This window comes from Mesoplodon densirostris, chromosome 7 (genome assembly GCF_025265405.1).
Source record: "Mesoplodon densirostris isolate mMesDen1 chromosome 7, mMesDen1 primary haplotype, whole genome shotgun sequence".
Lineage (NCBI taxonomy): Eukaryota > Metazoa > Chordata > Mammalia > Artiodactyla > Ziphiidae > Mesoplodon > Mesoplodon densirostris.
The window spans coordinates 1159852-1179009 of record NC_082667.1 but is presented as its reverse complement, the minus strand read 5'-3'; the positions used below and the strand labels follow the sequence as shown (position 1 = coordinate 1179009).

General features: G+C 46.6%; 1 protein-coding gene and 1 non-coding gene across 3 annotated transcripts in view; one reads left to right on the top strand and one right to left on the bottom strand.

Moving 5' to 3' along the window:
• Positions 1-19158, bottom strand: part of AP2A2 (adaptor related protein complex 2 subunit alpha 2) — a 65257-nt gene that overhangs the window by 40081 nt on the left and 6018 nt on the right. The gene's annotated exons all lie outside the window — the stretch shown is intronic.
• TRNAK-CUU (transfer RNA lysine (anticodon CUU)) lies at positions 14861-14933 on the top strand. Its single transcript has one exon. It is a non-coding gene; the product is annotated as a tRNA-Lys (tRNA).

The window sequence follows — 19158 nt, the reverse complement described above, 5'->3', positions numbered from 1 at the left end:
CCAAAGGGGGCACCGTGTAGAGCAGCGGGTCTGATGCCCCGGGGCGGCGGGTTAAGGGCAAATTTTTCCTTAAGTTTTCCTGAAAAAGTAACACCTTTCCTGACCTGACTGAAAGGGCCACGAAAACAAGGTCATGGGCACCTTCTGCCCACAGCCTGGCTTGAGTGTGGACGGAGCACGGCGCACAGGAGGGCCCACGTGTGTGTGCGCAAGTGTGCGTGCCTGCGTGTACACATTTGTGTGCGCGTGTGCTTCTCACAAGGGTGCAGGAACCTGTGTGTCTGTGCTGCTCTCCGGTACTCGCACTCAGCTCTACCTGCCCAAGCCCAAGGGAAACAGAGACCCCTGCGTGGCAGGAACTTGTGTTGTGCAGAGTCAAGACGGGTCAGATCCAGAGCAGAAATCATAAAAAGATTAGGAGGTACTGGATGGGGGCATCATGCTAAACAAACTACGGGGATCTATAGCTATTACCCCAGACTGGTAAATCACAAAATAAAACCAAAAGCATGTAGTTTGGAGTTTAGGGGTAACCAGCAGAAGAAAAAGAAGCGAATGGATAAGCTGCACTCCCTCCGGGCAACAAGACCAGGGCTGGGGCAAGAAGCTAGGGCTTTCCAGCCAAAGCTGTTTTAAAATCAGCCAATTTACAGCAAACACACACACATTTGTTTCAATCAGGGGAGGTCAGGCTCCCCCAGAGGAGAGGCACAGGGGTCCAAGGACAAAAGCAAACTCTGATTAACTCTGCAACCAAGGGGAAATTACTCCGCATCTCTGAGCACAGTTCCCTCAAAAGGGAAATGACTAAAAGCCACAAGACCTCACAGCAATACAGCTGGGCAAGGGGAAGTAGAAGGGAGAGCCCCAAACAGACCCGGGGGACTACACGGGGCGGAGCGTGAGCACCGGGGGCTGGCACAGTGACGAGGGACAGGGAGGGCCACAGAGGCCAGTGGACAGGGCCCAGGAAAGCCCGGAAGCACTGCCTGGTGAAGACGGTGGAGGAGGGAGTCTGTGCGACAGGAAAGCCACCTTGGACCTTGCCCCCCAACCCTGCCACAGCCCAGAGGACGAACTCCACGTAAGACAAGCAAGTTACACTCCATACAGAGACGACAAGGAAGAGGAGAAAGAGTAAAACAACACCCAGCAGACAGGCAGCGCACAGACCAGAGCAACACTGGAGCCTCTATCTCCAAACAAGCTGGAAAACAGTAAGAAAAACAGGGAAGACACTTAAAAATCATAGAAAAACTCAGACATTAGTTAAGAGAAATCAGGTAAATTAGAAATTTAAAAAATCATTTCAAAAATGAAGAATAAGAGGGACTTCCCTGGTGGTCCAGTGGTTAGGACTCTGCGCTCTCACTACTAAGGGCCCAGGTTCAATCCCTGGTCGGAGAATTAAGATCCCACAAGTTGCGTGGCACATCCAAAAAAAAAAAAAAAAAAATGAGGAATAAGAAACAGAAGGAGGGCTCCCCTGGTGGCTCAGTCGTTAAGAATCTGCCTGCCAATGCAGGGGACACGGGTTCAAGCCCTGGTCCGGGAAGATCCCACATGCCGCAAAGCAACTAAGCCCATGCACCACAACTACTGAGCCTGTGCTCTAGAGCCTGCGAGCCACAACTACTGAGCCCGCGTGCCACAACTACTGAGCCCGTGTGCCACAACTACTGAAGCCCACGTGCCTAGAGCCTGTGCTCCACAACAAGAGAAGCCACTGCAATGAGAAGCCCGCACACAAGAGCAGCCCCTGCTCGCCGCAACTAGAGAAAAAGCCCGCGCGCAGCAACGAAGACCCAATGCAGCCAAAAATAAATAAATTTTTAAAATAAATAAGTTAAGAAACAGAAGGAACAGAAGAACAAATAAACACAACAGAGGTCTAGAGAGAAACAGAAGATGAAAAGAAACAAAATTATTTAAAGCAAAAAGAAATGAATAAAGAGATAAAGGATACAGGAGAAAGCAGCAAATACTGAAAATGGACAAAGATGCAGCGTATGGACAGTAGGAGTCCCTGAGGAAGACAGCCAACTGAGCAGTGGAACGGCCTAAAGTGCGCCATTTGAAAAAGCTTTCCTGAAATTAAACAAAGTAAATAAAAGATTTAAAACCACATAAAAAACCACACCGCATACCTGGGAATACCAACCCCAAATAACACACACCAAAACATATTCTAATAAAACTACTGGACTTTAAAGAAAAAAAAAAATCCTGGGAATTCCCTGGCAGTCCAGTGGTTAGGACCCTGCACTCTCACTGCCAAGGTCCAGGTTCAATCCCTGGACGGGGATCTAAGATCCCACAAGCCACACGGCACAGCCAAAAAAAAAGAAGAAGAAAAAAACCTTTTGAACATCTGGGAAAAAAAGCAGCTGATACAAGGAAGAAAATCAGATTTCCTCAGACCTCAGACTCGTGCAGGCTCAGGTGTGGGCTGGACACCTGGTCCACTGACTGGACTATGCCTGAGTGCCCTCATCACACAAGGGAGACAAGACCTCGGGGGCCAAGGACACAAGCCCACAAACGCTGGTCCTTGCTGGCTGGTGGTGTTGCTTCCACCCTACGGGGCAAGGCTGTGCCTGAGCGGCAGCCCTGGGAACACCCTTGGGAATTGCTCCGGTTCCCACACTCCTGTCCAAGGTGAGGCTTTAAAGAAAGTCGAGCATGGCCATAGGGGACTGACACCACACACAGATCAACGCGTTCAAATCAAACTTATGCCCAAAATTTACCGAACTGCCATCCTCCTCCAGGTGGTGAGGACACCTGGGAGAAACCCATGCGCTGGGGCCCTGGGGGCCTTCCCCACCCCCAGTTCATGCTCACTCAAGCTGCACTTCCCTCCCGACAGAAGCCCAGCCACCCCACACTGCTGGCAGCAGATCTAGCAATAAGTCCCATCTTTCTAGATGAAGAATCAGCTCTGGGAGAACGGGAGAGGTCACTGCCCTACGCTGACTTCTGAAGCCCATTCTAACAGGGTAAAGCATCAGCCAGAGTAGCTGGGACGCGGTGACAAGCCTCGCCAGGCCTGTAGCTTGATCTCTGTTTCACAGTGCAGAGGTTCTGGTCTCTGCCACCCTGTGCTGTCTCCACCTAAAACGCAGCAGGTCTGTTGGCCACAGAAAATACCAAGCTTCTAACAGGCAATTCCCACAGTGGATGTCGGCGCTCTGGTAGCTAATGAGTAACCTAGACTGTCCCACAACCACTGCCCAAAAACAAGCTACAATTTGCGTCCAGTAAATAGCAAAGAACGCACTCTAGGGGAACAAGCTTTGAAAACAGCCCTTGGATTTCTAGAATTACCGCCCCTGGTCATTCTTCCGGAATAACATGCTGGTTGATGATTTCTTCTTGCCTACAGGCTGAGCTCATCAACTGACAGTGCTAGGATTCTGGGAACAGCCTGATTCCAGACAAAGAACACAGGGGCCTATCACAGCTTATTATAACTAACACACCAAACCGCCAAAATCGCACGGCAGGAAGCCTGAAATTTACAATAAAATTTGGTTGAAATAAAGTTTAGTCTCTATATAAAATGATTTCACTGAGTAAGCCAAAAGCCCAAAATTGAGCAAACAAAAGCCTTTTTTTTTTTTTTTGCAGTATGCGGGCCTCTCACTGTTGTGGCCTCTACCATTGCAGAGCACAGGCTCTGGACGCACAGGCTCAGTGGCCATGGCCCACGGGCCCAGCTGCTCCGCGGCATGTGGGATCTTCCCGGACCGGGACACGAACCCGCGTCCCCTGCACCGGCAGGCGGACTCTCAACCACTGCGCCACCAGGGAAGCCCACAAAAGCCTATTTTTGAAGGACGGTATCACTGTTAAAATGATACTGAAGGCGGTCAGCACAGCAGGAAGCAGAGCGACCTCTGGAAGCAAGCCTGCCCTGGAATGCCACTCCATGTCCCCAGGCCAGCAACCTAACCTCGCTGAGCCTCAGTTCTCCTTCTTCACATGAGGCACCACAAAGTGCTGTGATGAGGGCTGCACAGACGACCATCAAAAAGCACACACAGGGGCTTCCCTGGTGGTGCAGTGGTTGAGAGGCCGCCTGCCAATGCAGGGGACACGGGTTTGTGCCCCGGTCCGGGAAGATCCCACATGCCGCGGAGCGGCTGGGCCCGTGAGCCATGGCCGCTGAGCCTGTGCGTCCGGAGCCTGTGCTCCGCAACGGGAGAGGCCACAACAGTGAGAGGCCCACGTACTGCAAAAAAAAAAAAAAAGCACACACAGAGCAGCCTGCCCACGGGAGGCTGTCATGAACATCATCAGGACTATTCTCTATGTTTTCTCTTTATTTGTGCACAGGAAGGATGGGCCTCCGAACAGAAAGCCTCAACAACAGCAGACTGGAACAAAAGATTTCAAAGAAGAAAAAGTTGCTATGCCACAGAAGATAAAACCACGTTTGACCCTGACAAATGTTAACAGGTATATCTTATTTTAACGGTTTTAGTGTGATATAATTCACGTATCAAACAATTCACTCATTTAAAGCATGTAACTCAATGACTTTGAGTATATTCAGAGTTCTGTATCCATCACCACTATCTAATTCTGGAAAATTTTCATCTCCCCCAAAAGAAACATCACACCCAACAGCAGTCATTCACCAACACCTCCCTCCTCAGCCCCTAATCTCCTTTCCAAGTCCACAGACTTACCTCCTCTAAACATTTCATATAAATACAATCTTTATATGTTCTTTTGTGATTGGCTTCTTTCACCACTTACAAAAGATAGCACGATTGTTTTTTTTTAATATTTATTTATTTATTTGGCTGCACGGGGTCTTAGTTGCGGCATTTGGGATCTTCGTTGCCATGTGTGGGATCTTTAGTTGTGGCATGCAGGATCATCAGTTGCGGCATGTGGGATCTAGTTCCCTGATCAGGGATCGAGCCCGGGCCCCCTGCATTGGGAGCTCAGAGTCTTAACCACTGGACCACCAGGGAAATCCCACTGATTGTTTTCAAGGTAGCATGAATCAGTACCTCATCCCTTTTCTCTGTTGAATAATATCCCATTATATGGATACACCATATGTTGTTATCTGTTCATCACTTGATGAACTGGGGGCTTGTTACCACTTCTTGGCTTTTATGAATAATGTTGCTATGAACATTCATGTACGAGTTTCTGTGTGAACGTACAGTTTCAGTGCTCTCGAGTGGACACCTAGGAGCAGAAGAAGTGCTGGGTCGTATGACAGTTCTATGCTTAACACTGTGAGGAACTGACAAGATGTTTTCCCAAAAGGCAGCACCATTTACATCACCACTATAAAAGAGCAGGGGTTCCAATTTCTCCACTTACTATTGTCCATCACTTTTATTCTAGCCATCCTAGTTAGTGTGTGTGAAGTGGTCTGTCACTGTGGGTTGTTTGGTTTGTTTTTTTTTTTTTTTTTTTGACTGCACCACACAGCTTGCAGGGATCTTAGTTCCCTGACCAGGGATCGAACCCGGGCCCTTAGCAGTGAAAGTGCAGAGTCCTAACCACTGGACCACCAGGGAAGTCCCTGGTGTGTTGTGATTTTATTTTCACTTATTTTTTTTAATCTCCCTTGTGTTTTCTTCTTTGACCCACTGGTTATTTAGGAGGGTGTTTGATTTCCATATTTGTGAATTTCCCAAATTTCCTCCTGTTATACGGATTTCTAACTTCATTCCATTGTGGTAGGCGAACACACTTCATATGATTTCAATCTTTTTAAATTTACTGAGGCTTTTTTCTTATGGCTTAACATACAGTCTATTCTGAAGAATATTCCATATGCACTTGAGAAAAACGTGTATATTCTGCACTTGTTGGGTGAAGCAGTCTATAGATGTCTGTTAGGTCTAGTTGACTTAGTGTTGTTCAAGTCTTCTATTCATTGCTGATTTTCTGTCTACTTGTATCTCTTACTGAAAGCAGGGTATTGAAGTCTCCAATTATTATTGTTGAAGTGTCTATTTCTCCGTTCAATTCTTCATGTATTTTTTTAAATTTATTTTTTTTTATTTATTTATTTTTGGCTGCATTGGGGTCTTCGTCGCTGTGCACGGGCTTTCTCTAGTTGCAGCGAGCGGGGACTACTCTTCATTTCGGTGCACGGGCTTCTCACTGCGGTGGCTTCTCTTCTTGCAGAGCGTGGGCTCCAGGCACGTGGGCTTCAGTAGTTGCGGCACACGGGCTCAGCAGTTGTGGCTTGCGGGCTCTAGAGCGCAGGCTCAGTAGTTGTGGCACACGGGCTTAGTTGCTCCGCAGCATGTGGGATCTTCTTGGACCAGGGTTTGAACCTGTGTCCCCTGCATTGGCGGGTGGATTCTTAACCACTGTGCCACCAGGGAAGTCCCTCTTCATGTATTTTGCTTCATGTATTTTGAGCTCTGTTATTAGGTATGAATATGTTCAGAATTGGGAATTCCCTGGTAGTCCAGTGGTTAGGACTCGGCGCTTTCACTGTCATGGGCCCGGATTCAATCCCTGGTCGGGAAACTAAGATCCCACAAGCCTTGAGGCTCGGGCAAAAGAAAAAAAAAAAAAAGAAAGAAATGAAAGAATTGATATCTTCTTGAGGGCCTGACGCTTTACCACAGTGAAATGTTCTATAACTCTAATAACAACTTTTGTCTTAAAGTCTATTTTGTCTGATACTAGTATAGTCACTCCGCCTCTCTTCTGGTTACTATTTGCAAGGCACATCATTTTTCTTCCTTTCACTAGTATCTTTTGTTTGTATCTTTTAATCTATAGTGTCTTTCGAAGAAAGCATTTAGTTGGATCATGGTTTTTTTTAACCCATTCTGCCAATCCTGCCTTTTAATTTGAGGTTTTAATTGATTTACATTTAAGATAGTTTCTGATAAGGTAGGGCTTACATCTGCCATTTTGCTGTTTTCTATATGTCTTCTGTCATGTTCCTGCATTCTTCCATCATTGTCTTCTTTTGCATTAAGAACTATCTTTCAGTGCACCATTTCAATTCACTTGTTTCTTTTATTTTTCTTTTTAGTTACTTTCCTAGTAATTGCCTGGGGATTATAATCAACACTTAACTTAAAACAATCTAGCTTGATACAAACTTAATTTTAGGGAATTCCCTGGCAGTCCAGTGGTTAGGACTTGGTGCCTTCACTGCCATGGCCTGGGTTCAATCCCTGGTCAGGGAACTAACATCCTGCAAGCCGTGTGGTGCGCCCAAAAAGAAAAAAAATTTTTTGCCTTTGTCTTTCAACAGTTTGACTATGATGTGTCTAAGTATTGATCTCCTTGAGTGTATCCTATTTGGAAGTCATCTAGGATATGTAGCTTAATGTTTGTCACCAAATCTGGGGAGTTTATGTCTTCAAATATTCTTTCTGCATCTTTCTCCTTCTTCTTTCTTTTTTTTTTTTTTTTTTTTTTTTTTTTGCGGTATGCGGGCCTCTCACTGTTGTGGCCTCCCCCGTTGCGGAGCACAGGCTCCGGACGCGCAGGCTCCGGACGCGCAGGCTCAGCGGCCATGGCTCACGGGCCCAGCCGCTCCGCGGCATATGGGATCCTCCCAGACCGGGGCACGAACCCGTATCCCCTGCATCGGCAGGCGGACTCTCAACCACTTGCGCCACCAGGGAGGCCCTCCTTCTTCTTTCTTTATGGGACTCCAGTTACGGGTTTATCAGTATACTTGATGGTGTTCCACAGGTCTCCGAGGCTCTGTTCATTTTTCTTCATTCTTTTTACTTTCTGTTCCTCAGATTGGATCTGTACTTACCTTAATAAAGATCTTAATTTAATTATATTAACAAACCTATTCCCAAATTCACTGATTTCTTTCTTCTATCAGTTCAACTCTACTGCTGAGCCCCTCTAGTGAATTTTTCATTTTTTCATAGTTATTGTATTTTCAACTCCAGAATTTCTATTTGGTGGTTTTTTTTAAATAATTTCTACCTTTTTATTGATAGCTTCTACTTGGTGAGATATTCTCATACATTAATTATTTAGACATAGTTTCTTTTAGTTCTTAGAACATATTTATAGTAGCCAATTTAAAGTCCTTGTCTAGTATTATTAAGTCCAACATCTGGACCCTTTCAAGGATAGTTTCTATTGACTACTTTTTTCCTGTGTATAGATCATATTTTCCTGTTCCTTTGTGCATCTCATAAGTTCTTACTGAAAACTAGTATTTCAGGTAAATACACTGTGGCAACCCTGGAATTCAGACTGTCCCCTTTCCCAGGGACTGGTATTGCTATAGTTATTTGTTTAGTGACTTTACTAAACTAGTTCTGTAAAGTCTACAATTCCCTATAGTTTACAGTTACTATAAGTCTTTGCTCACTTAGCTTAGTGGTCAGTTAATGACTGGTCAGGAATTTCTTTAAATGTGTTGAACTAATAAGTGTCCCAGACACTGCCCAGAAACTGTGCGAGTGCTGAGGCACACCTTCGGTACTCAGGGAGCTATAACTCTGCCTTTGCCTTCACTTCTTATTTGTGGAGGGACTCAAGATTAGACAGAGGTGAGAGACTAGGGCCCTCTCAAGTCTTTCCTAGGCATATACACAGTCCTGCCTCTGTGCAGCCTTCGCGATCCACAGGAATCTATCAGAGCTTTTCAAAGCCCCCTAATAGCATGTCATTCTTCGTACCTTTCTTCTAAGATTTTGACCAGACTCTTGTTTGCCCCCAACTGTGATATTAACTGCCACTGATCGTCTGCCACAAAGACACTAAGGGTAGGGCTCTTCCCAGTGAGTGAGATCAAATAATGACAGCTCTGCAAATGGGGCTTTTCCAGAAAGCTGCAAGGCCAGTCAAAGAGTAACAACACTCTGAGAAGAGGACTTTTGAGGGGCTCCAAATCTCATCTGTCCCTTCCAATGGCTGCAAGGCTGCTGGTTTTCAATGCTACCACAGACCATGGGAGAGGAGAATGACAGTAGGTCAAGTTGGAGGTTCAGCAGTTTTTCTTGAATAAATCTTCCTGAGATTATGTCAATTTCTGGTTCATTTCCAGAGTTCCAACGAAGTTTATTTTGACCATTTTTACCAGTGTTTTCACTGCTTTTATGGAGGAGTAGATTTACAGAGATCCTCACTCCACCATTCTTACTAAATGGCGTTTCTGCTATACAGTCAAAGCTACTATGAGTACTTTACCCATTCACCCCTCCTGTCAATTCTGATTTCTGTATCTCCAAAATCCACCCCTACCTTTCCACTCCTACTGCCTTGACTCAGACCCTTGCTATCTCCTGTAGACCAGAGCAATCAATCTTTTCCTAACTGGCTTTCCTGCCTTTAAACCTAGTCTAAAATCCATCCTTCGCATTCAAAATTACTATTCTACTAATAAAAAAATAAATTGTATAGTGTCACTCTCCTGTTTAAGATATGTCCATGGCCCACGTCCCACAGAGGAAGTTCCCCAGGATCTGGCTATGGCCTGCTCCTCCCACCTTGTCCTCCTGCCACACCCCGCGACCCACCAGGCACTACTCATTCCAGGAACCACCCACAACTCCTTGAATGTGTCCCACTGCCACTCATGTCACGCTGCAGTGTGATGCTTGGTGCGCCCCCCTTTCATGGATCATCCCCCTATGCCCTGTCAGCTCGGCAAGGCCTGACCCAGGCGTTACCCCATGTTACCATGCCTGACCACCCTCTCCTGACCATCTGCAGCTCGTCCTGCTGAGCTGACCATCCCTCATTTTCACCATTCATCTCACACACTTACCACTCTGCATTACAAGGGCTTGAGCTACTCTGCAGAGAGAGATCATGTCTCATTATCTTCAGTGTTTAGCATGTGAGAAGACAGCCACGACCTTTACAATGCTCTACACAGGCCCTGTGACCCCTGTCTCCCCACCTTCAGTACCCCCACCTAACCTTCTACCTAACCTCCTTCTTGGCTCCCTATTGCAGACACACGGCCTCCTACTATTTCCTCCACACACTGGTTATCTCTCCCCCCAAAATGAAGGCCTTTGTACCTGCTGTTCCCTCTATCTAAGATGTACCCCCCCCCCCAATTTCTACATGACCCAGTGCCTGCAAGTCTTTTGCTCAGCTGTTACCTTTAAAGCAAGACCAATCCTGGTCACCCTATTTGAAGTTGAAAACCCACAGCCCCATGTTCCCCATCACCTTCTCTCCTTAATTTTTCTCTCTTGTACTTATTGTCTTCTAACATACGATACGATTTTCTTTTTATTTTCTATCTCCATCCACTAGAATGTAAGCTCCATAGGAGTAGGTAGTTCTGTGTGTTTTATTCACCACTATAGTCCCTGGCATTTAATAGGTGCTCAATAGATACCTGGTGAGGAATGCACACCCAGTGTAGAGTGTGTGCTCAATGACAGCACCAGACATCTGAGTACTTGTGCTAAAAACTGCCCCAAGAGCTTTTAAGCAGTTGAGCTAGGAAACAACTAATATTTACTGAGCACCAGAATTGCCACCAATGTGGGTGATGTTTTCATCTCCAACAGAAAACTCTCTCTTGAGGCCCTCCCTCTCCCTCACATCCATCCATCAGGGAGTCTTGTCCATTTTTCCTCCAGAAAAATATACTATTCTCACCATCTCCCCTGCCACCAACATCTCTTGTATGGACTGTAACAACTTCCACCTTCCACTCTGGCCTCCTCCAATCTATTTCCTCACAGAAGCCAGGGTGATCTTCATGTATAGGTATACCTGTCACTCACCTGATTCTCTTCAGCAGCCTCCTCCAGGACACCTAAGAGGAACTCAGATTTCCCGCCAGGGAAGGGCCTCCAAGGCCCAGCAATCTGGCTCCTTTCTGCTCCTCTCCCTCTCACTCATGATGCTCCAGCTGCACTTGGCTTTCAGGTCCTGAAGCAGAACTAGCCCTAGACTACCCCAAGCCCTTTGCCCCTCAGGACCCAGCTCACATACTGCATCCTCAGAGAGGCCCTTTATGAATACCCTACCTAAGGTAGTCTCCCTTTCATCCTCCACCATGGTAAAGTATATTCTAAAAATATTTCTGTTTTTAAAAGTTTCAGTTCAGGGTTTAAATTAACTCTTTGGAAAAGTTAGGTATCCAAACTCTCCTGGATTGACTCATCATTACCCACAATAGAATCCACTGACCTCACCACAAAAAACAATTTCCATTTACTATATTCCACTACCGGGAAGAAACTGCCTCATTAACACAGACCGTGTCTATGAAACAAAATCCTATGAGACGCCTATCTCCCCTGCTTTGATTTCTGGGCCTCAGAGCCTTATAAACTGAACCATAAGAAGTAGGTGTGCAGAAGTACAGCCTGCAGTGTTCTGTTAGCGGAGAACAAGGCCCACCCTGCTTGCCTTCCTCAAGTAAGAAGTAAGTGCCACAGAGTCACATGTTCTCTTTAAAGTTCTGCTTAGAAACTCGTGCCAAACAAGCTGCATAGTGAGAACCACCCACCCAAATTAATTTAATAATAAAAGGTATTATTGCTCCACTTAGGAAGTAGAAGGTAAAAGTGCAGAAAGTCAAACTATTCTCTCCCAAGACCTTCCCTCAAGGAGTGGTTAATCCAAAGTAGTATAAATCCAAAGGTTATGAAGGTCTGCATGGCTGTGTGTGTGTGTGTATATGTGTGTGTGTGTGTGTGTGTGTGTGATATAAAATTAGTCAAAAACTTATTTAAAAGGAGAAAACTGTATGACAAGAGTGCAAGAGCAGTCACCCCAACAGCTGTGGACACTGGAAGGAAATGGCCAAGTGGTTAACTGACTCAGCCTGACAGAGCAAACAGGGACCCAGCCACCCGCAAGAGGGAGAACCAGTAAAAAGCGAACCTTGTCTGTCACAGAACCTGACGCTGGGTGCCTCAGGAGGTGGCTATCAGGAAGACGAGCTGGAAGTCTACGTAAGGAGCCGCAGGCCCCTCCACCAGACCCCAGAGCCAGGCCACCTGGACCCCTAATCCCAGCCGAAGACAACAGGCCTACTCTCTGGAAAAGCAGGGACACCGGCGCTCTAGGACTGGTGACACCACCACGTGCTAGGGTGAGGCTCCACACTCAGAAAAACACAAGTGAGCAACAGACTCCCTGAATGGTGAGACACCCACACCCAGACAACGGCAGCCAGACTCCCCACACTCACTTACCCCACCGAGCAGAAGAGGAGCCTGGAACTTCTTCTGAAGAACACGTCTGACACACAGCTTCCCTCCATGAAACAGAGACCCCTCACCCATCACCACACAGTGAGGCCTCCACCAAAGCCCTACCCATGCTGGCTGACACTGGTCCACGTGAGTGGACAGACACTGACCACCAGGCATCCAGGATGGTCTCACAGCATGAGCCAGAGACCAAAACAAACCTACAGAAAAAGAATTCAGAGTAAAGAGGCTATGTAGAGAAGGAAACTCCAAAACAATCACTATTCTTACATAAATAAAAGAAAATACAGCTTTAAGAACCAGATGCCACCAAAAAAGGAGCACTCAGACAATAATAAAGCCCTCAGGGGGGCAGAGAGGGATAAATTAGGAGTTTGGGATTAACATATACACACTACTATATACAAAATAGATAACCAACAAGGACCTACTGCATAGCACAGGGAACTTTACTCAATATTTTGCAATAACCCATAAGAAAAAGAATCTTTTAAAAAATAGATATATATGTATGTATAATTAAATCACTTTGCTGTACACCTGAAACTAACACAACATTGTAAATCAACTACACTTCAATTTAAAAAAAAAAGAGAGGGAAAGCCCTCAAAATGTGGAGAAAAGGGGGACTTCCCTGGCGGTCCGGTGGTTAAAACTCCACACTTCCAATGCAGGGAGCACAGGTTCAATACCTGGTCCCCCGGTCGAGGAATTAAGATCCCACATGCCACACGTGGGGGCCAAAAAAAAAAAAATGGAGCAAAGGGAACCCTCTTCCACTGCTGATGGGAATGTAAATGGGTGCAGCCACTATAGAGAACTGCTATCACATGACCCAGCAATCGTACTCCTGGGCATATACCCAGAGAAAACTCTAATTCAAAAAGACACATGTGGGGCTTCCCTGGTGGCGCAGTGGTTGAGAGTCCGCCTGCCGATGCAGGGGACACGGGTTTGTGCCCCGGTCCGGGAAGATCCCACATGCTGCGGAGCGGTTGGGCCCGTGAGCCATGGCTGCTGAGCCTGTGCGTCCGGAGCCTGTGCTCCGCAACGGGAGAGGCCACAACAGTGAGAGGCCCGCGTACCACAAAAAAAAAAAAAAAAAAAAAGAAAAGACACATGCATCCCAATGTTCACAGCAGCTCTGTTTACAATAGCCAAGACATGGAAATAACCTAAGTGTCCATCGACAGAGGTATGGGTATACATATGGTACATATATACAATGGAATAGTACTCAGCCATGAAAAAGAGTGAAATAATGCCATTTGCAACAACATGGACAGACTTAGAGATGATCATACTAAGTGAAGTAAGTCAGACAGAGAAAGACAAATATCACATGGTATCACTTATATGTGGAATCTAAAATATGATACAAATGAACTTATTTACAAAAAAAAAAAAACAGACTCACAGACATAGAGAAGAGACTTACAATTACCAAAGGGGAAGGGCAGGAAGTGGGGCGGATAAATTAGGAGTCTGGGATTAGCAGATACAAACTACTGTATACAAAATAGATAAGCAACAAGGTCCTACTGTATAGCACAGGGAACTATATTCAATATCTTGTAATAACCCATGATAGAGAAAAATATGAAAAAGAATATATATGTATAACTGAATCACTTTGCTGTACACCAGAAACTAGTACAACATGGTAAATCAACTATAGTTCAATAAAAAAAAGAAAGCCCTCAAATTGTAAAAGTGATAGGAGAAAGAAAAATTCAAAAGGGCTAGAGTCACAGAAAACAGAATACCACAAAGACAAAGAAATGGAAGATGAGAGATAAAACAGTAAGAAAATGTAAGCCAAGAGGTCCACATTTCAACTATTATTAGAGGATTATTGAAAAAGGAGAAAGTGAAAAGAAATTATCAAAGAAATAAAACAAAAACATTTCCCCAAACCCGAACGACATGAATTTCCAGAATGAGTAAATCCACTGAATGCCACACCTGGACACAGCATGTGAACATTTCAAACCACTAGGAACTAAGAGTAGAGCCATGCCTTCAAAACTGAGGAAAAGGGCTTCCCTGGTGGCGCAGTGGTTGAGAGTCCACCTGCCGATGCAGGGGACGCGGGTTCGTGCCCTGGTCCAGGAAGATCCCACATGCCGCGGAGCGGCTGGGCCCGTGAGCCATGGCCGCTAAGCCTGCGCGTCCGGAGCCTGTGCTCCGGACAGTAAGAGGCCGCGTACCGCAAAAAAAAAAAAAAAAAACTGAGGAAAAGTTATTTCCAGTCTAGAATTCTACCCAAGCCAAATTCTTAATTAAGTATGAAGGTAAAAAATGCTTTTGTTTTTTTCAAAAATGCAAAACCTCAAAACCATTTTACCTCCTATGCACTGTGTCACGTGCACAAAAGATGTGCACCGCCAAATCGAGTGCAAACCAGCACAAGCCCAGAGGACAGACAGGCAGACTTCAAAAAACAGGAGTTCAGCCAGAGACAAAACCCTCAGGACTATGTGAAGGGAAGTCCCTGGAGGACGGTGTGCGCAACAACGACCTGTCCAGAAGACAACAGAACTGACCACTCAGGAAGGGTGTTCCCGCCAGGGGAAGGAGGTGCTGAGAGGCCACCTGCTGTGTCCAGTCACATTAAGGAGGATCTTACAGTCGTGTCCGAAAGCTTGGGGCTGAAGAGCAATGGGTGCGTTAAAAGGTAAGCAAAGTCAGGGACTTCCCTGGTGGTCCAGTGGTTAGGACTCTGTGTTCTTACTGCAGAGGGCCTGGGTTCAATCCCTGGTTGGGGAACTAAGATCCCATAAGCCGCGTGGCCCAGCCAAAAAAGAAAAAAAGGGCAAGAGCTAACGCCAAATTAAGAGTTGACCCATTAGATAAAGAAGATGGTGTGTATACATACACACAATGGAATACTACTCAGCTATAAAAAAGAATGAAATAATGTCATTTGCAGCAACATGAATGCAACTAGAGATTATCATACTAAGTGAAATAAAAAGAGAAAGACAGGGGCTTCCCTGGTAGCGCAGTGGTTGAGAGGCCGCCTGCCGATGCAGGGGACGCGGGTTCGTGCCCTGGTCCGGGAAGATCCCACATGCCGCGGAACGGCTGGGCCCGTGAGCCATGGCCGCCGAGCCTGCGCGTCTGGAGCCTGTGCTCTGCAACAGGAGAGGCCACAACAGTGAGAGGCCTGCGTACCACAAAAAAAAAAAAAAAGAGAAAGACAAATACTGAATAATATCACTTATATTTGGAACCTAAAATACGACACAAATGAATTTATTTATGAAACAGAGTCACAAAAAGAACAGACTTGTGGTTGCCAAGGGGCAGGGGGTTGGGCAGGGATGGATTGGGAGTTTGGGATTAGCAGATACAAACTATTATAGAAAAATGAATAAACACCAAGGGCCTACTGTAGAGCCCAGGGAACTATATTCAATATCCTGTAATAAACCATAATGGAAAAGAATATGAAAAAGAATATATATGTATAACAGAATCACTTTGCTGTATAGCAGAAATTAACACAACATTGTAAATCAAATATAGTTCAATTAAAGAAAGAGTCAAACCATTATTCTCAGCTAAAAAGAATATTTTCAGACATTAATTAAATGTTACAGATTAGTTAGATAAAATATTGTGACCTACTAGAGAATGGGAAAAGGAAAGCTTAGGTAAGTTAAATCCTCATCTTCCACAGTAAGAAGTTAATAAATAATGACTAAACGGGGAAAAACACCCATGAATGGTATGTAATTTAGAATAATCACATTTTTTAAAGTAAATATTAGAAGAGATGGATAAAAATGAAAATAACTGACTCTGAGGTTAGGAATGGGGGAATGAGGTGAGGGTCAAGTGTTTTATAATTAACTTCTTAAACTACATTCTTGATTTTCATTTTTTCATTTTTTTAAACATTTAATTGAGGACAAGAAAATAGCAAAAATGAATATAATTTGGAAGACCTATCCAAGCACTTACTGTAACCCTAGCCCTCTCCCTGCCATTCCAAGATGAACGACCCCCAAACCCGCTAGCCCTGATCTTGGCTCCTCAGAAGATCTGGCCCCACCAGGGCCACCGCTCCAACCGTCACCCTCCCCACGCTCCACTGCAGGGACCCCACGGGCCCGTCCTTTCAGCTCACTACATCAGAAAAGCAAACTCTGAACCCCACTGCCCCGCCCCCAGGACTTACGACCCACTCTCTCTCTGTTCCTCTCCCCGTCCTCACCCCCTTACCAGCCTCAATCCCATCACATAAACCAAGCCCCGACCCTTCTTCTCCATCTAAGCACTTGCTGGCCAAACCCTTCCCTGCTGAATCCAATTCATGGTCAACTGGCAGGTGAGCCTGGAGATCTGAGCGTGCCTGGTGACACACCCCCAGCTCTGCTGGGCTGGCCTCACATGTGAAGCCCAGGGAGGCCCTGCCAGTTCTTCCCAGGGGCCCCCTCACAGCTTCTCCTCCAACACCTCCTCCCTCCCCCATCACTGGTGGCTGGGGCGCCTGTTCCTTCACCAGCACCACCTCCCCCGGCACCTCTGCCCCTCCACTTTCCCCCTGGCCCTTGTCATTCCCATCAGCCAACAAACACGGTCTACCTCCCACCTCCTAGCAGGTCCTCATCTTTCTCACCTGGTTCAGAGCCTCCTAACCGGTCTCCCCTGCTCTTCTCAACCCAGCAGTCAGGAGTTCTCCCCAGAGGTAAGTCCAGCCTCTGCTCACCCTGCATTGGTTCGGCCTGTCACACAGGGTGAAAGCCAGAGTTCTCCTAACCGGCTCCGAGATCCCCACCATGCACCTCTCCCCGTCCCCTGGCTCCGAAGTCCAGCCCCTGTGGCCTCCCCACCTGCCTACCAGCACTCCAGGGACACCTGACCCCCAGCTTCCCTATCTGAATTGCAACCCCTTTTTATTTTTCCCTTTATTTCCCCCTTAATACAGTACGTGATGCACTGTACATTATACTTATTTATGTCTACCTCACTAGAACGTACGCCACATGAGAGCACTCTTATCTGTTTTTTTGCTCACTGTGTAAAATAGGAACCCAGTAATTTGCTGAGCAAATGAATTAATCTTAAAAAAGCGTTCCTGACCCCACTGTGATAGGAAGAATGCCCCCCCAAAGACACCCACACCCCAATACTAGGATCCCGTGAGTTACCTTCCAGGGCAAAAGGAACTCTGCAGATGTCACCAAGACTGGGGAATGACCCAGGTCATGCAAGCAGCCCAGTCTAATCACAAGAGCCCTCCGACCTCCGAGTGGAGGCTCTCCCTGCCTGGAGGGAGAGGTCAGGGAGATCCAAATCCGGACAGGGACTCCCCCGAGGGGTCTGGGGAAGGACCGCGAGAGAAGGAATGTGGGGACTGAGTGGAAGCAGCGTCACCCACAGAGTCTCCAGAAGGGGCCCTGGCTTCTGCCTGGGAGACAGGCAGAGCACCCTGCTGCCAGGCCATGCCCACTTGTGATCCGCAGAACACGAGGCGTTACAGGAGTGCTGTTCAACGCTGCTAAAAGCGTGCTCCTGTGTCAGGGCAGCAACAGGGGCCAACCTGCCCTCTACCCTCTGCGTCACCACTTCTTTACAGCAAAGCTCCGAGAGAGATGAGACTCTCGTTTCCCAATTCTTCTCTTGTAAACCACCCCGTCGGGCTCAGCCCTGCTCAGTCCTCTCCTGTGACCCACCTGACCAGCCCTCCTCACTGGCCCAGGCTGCCCAGCTGCTTCGGGCTGGCACATCAGGAGCTCTGGCCGTCCGCCTGGAGAGCTGGCCCAGCACTGTGGTTCAGAGGAAAGACCTGGAGCCCAGCAGCTTGGGTCTGGGTCCTCGCTCAACCACTCCAGAGACAGGGCCTTGGGCTCCTGGGCCTCGGCTCCTCCTCCATTAAACAGGAAGGACCTTAGTGCCTGCTATACAGTATCACCATGAAGATCAGATGTGTAAACAAAGATAAAGTGCTTGTGATGATTTCCACCCCCTCCGTCAGTTTCCCAGTCTCCTGGTATCAAAAGCCACTTATAAACAATGCAGCCAAGGTCTGGGCTAGTCTTACCTCTAGCCCAGACCTTGCCTCTGAACTCCAGTCTTGGCTGTCTAACTCCCCAAAACCTACCGGCCAGCAACAGGGATAGGATTTACCCTCCCACCGTAGGCAACTAAAAACCTGAACAAAATTAGATGAAACAATAGTTTTCAGACACTGGACAACAGACTATGGAAAACAGTGGTCACTGAGAGTCAGGAAACAAACAAGAGGGGCCTTACGACTGCCCGGCTCACTGCCTAGGGACAGGGGACCCAAATGGAGCCCAGAGGTGTCAGTGAAGTGAGGAGATGGGCACAGGAGGCTAGAATGCACAATCTTGTGAGAGCGGACAGACAAAGTAAACGAGAAAAACCCATCTTGTCGTTTATTCTGTCTGTCTACTCTCACAAGAATTGAAGTTTCTGAAAGTACAGGGATTTTGTCCGTTTGGTTAAGCACTGAATCCCCGGTGCCTAGAATAATGCCCACACACAATGGGCACCCAAAAGGTTTCTCAAATGAATGAATGAATTAAATAATTATGTCAAAAAATAGAATCCAGAAAAATAAAGGAATAAATTTTGAAATACACACCTTCAAAACACCCTTCACTCTTGGGGTTGTATCAAAATTATAGCAAAACAACAAGAACATAATGTGAAAAACAATGTTTCCTTGGCTACTTATAAAGGAGATTTATATTAGATCTACAGCAAATGCTACATCAGAGAATGCACATCAGACAGACATCAGCTCCAACAAAAGCGCATCTCCTCCCTCTGTGACCAGCTTTCCCGCAAGACAGTTCAGGAAGCCATGGACGCAAGGGACCTACAGCCCCACCGCATGGACGACAGCCTCAGAAAAGCCAAGCCTTGGGAACTGAACGGCTCAGCACCAACGGACCCGCAGACAATCACCCTCCCACCTCCCTCTTCCTCCACGTTCTCAGTGCTGGGAAAGCTGGCT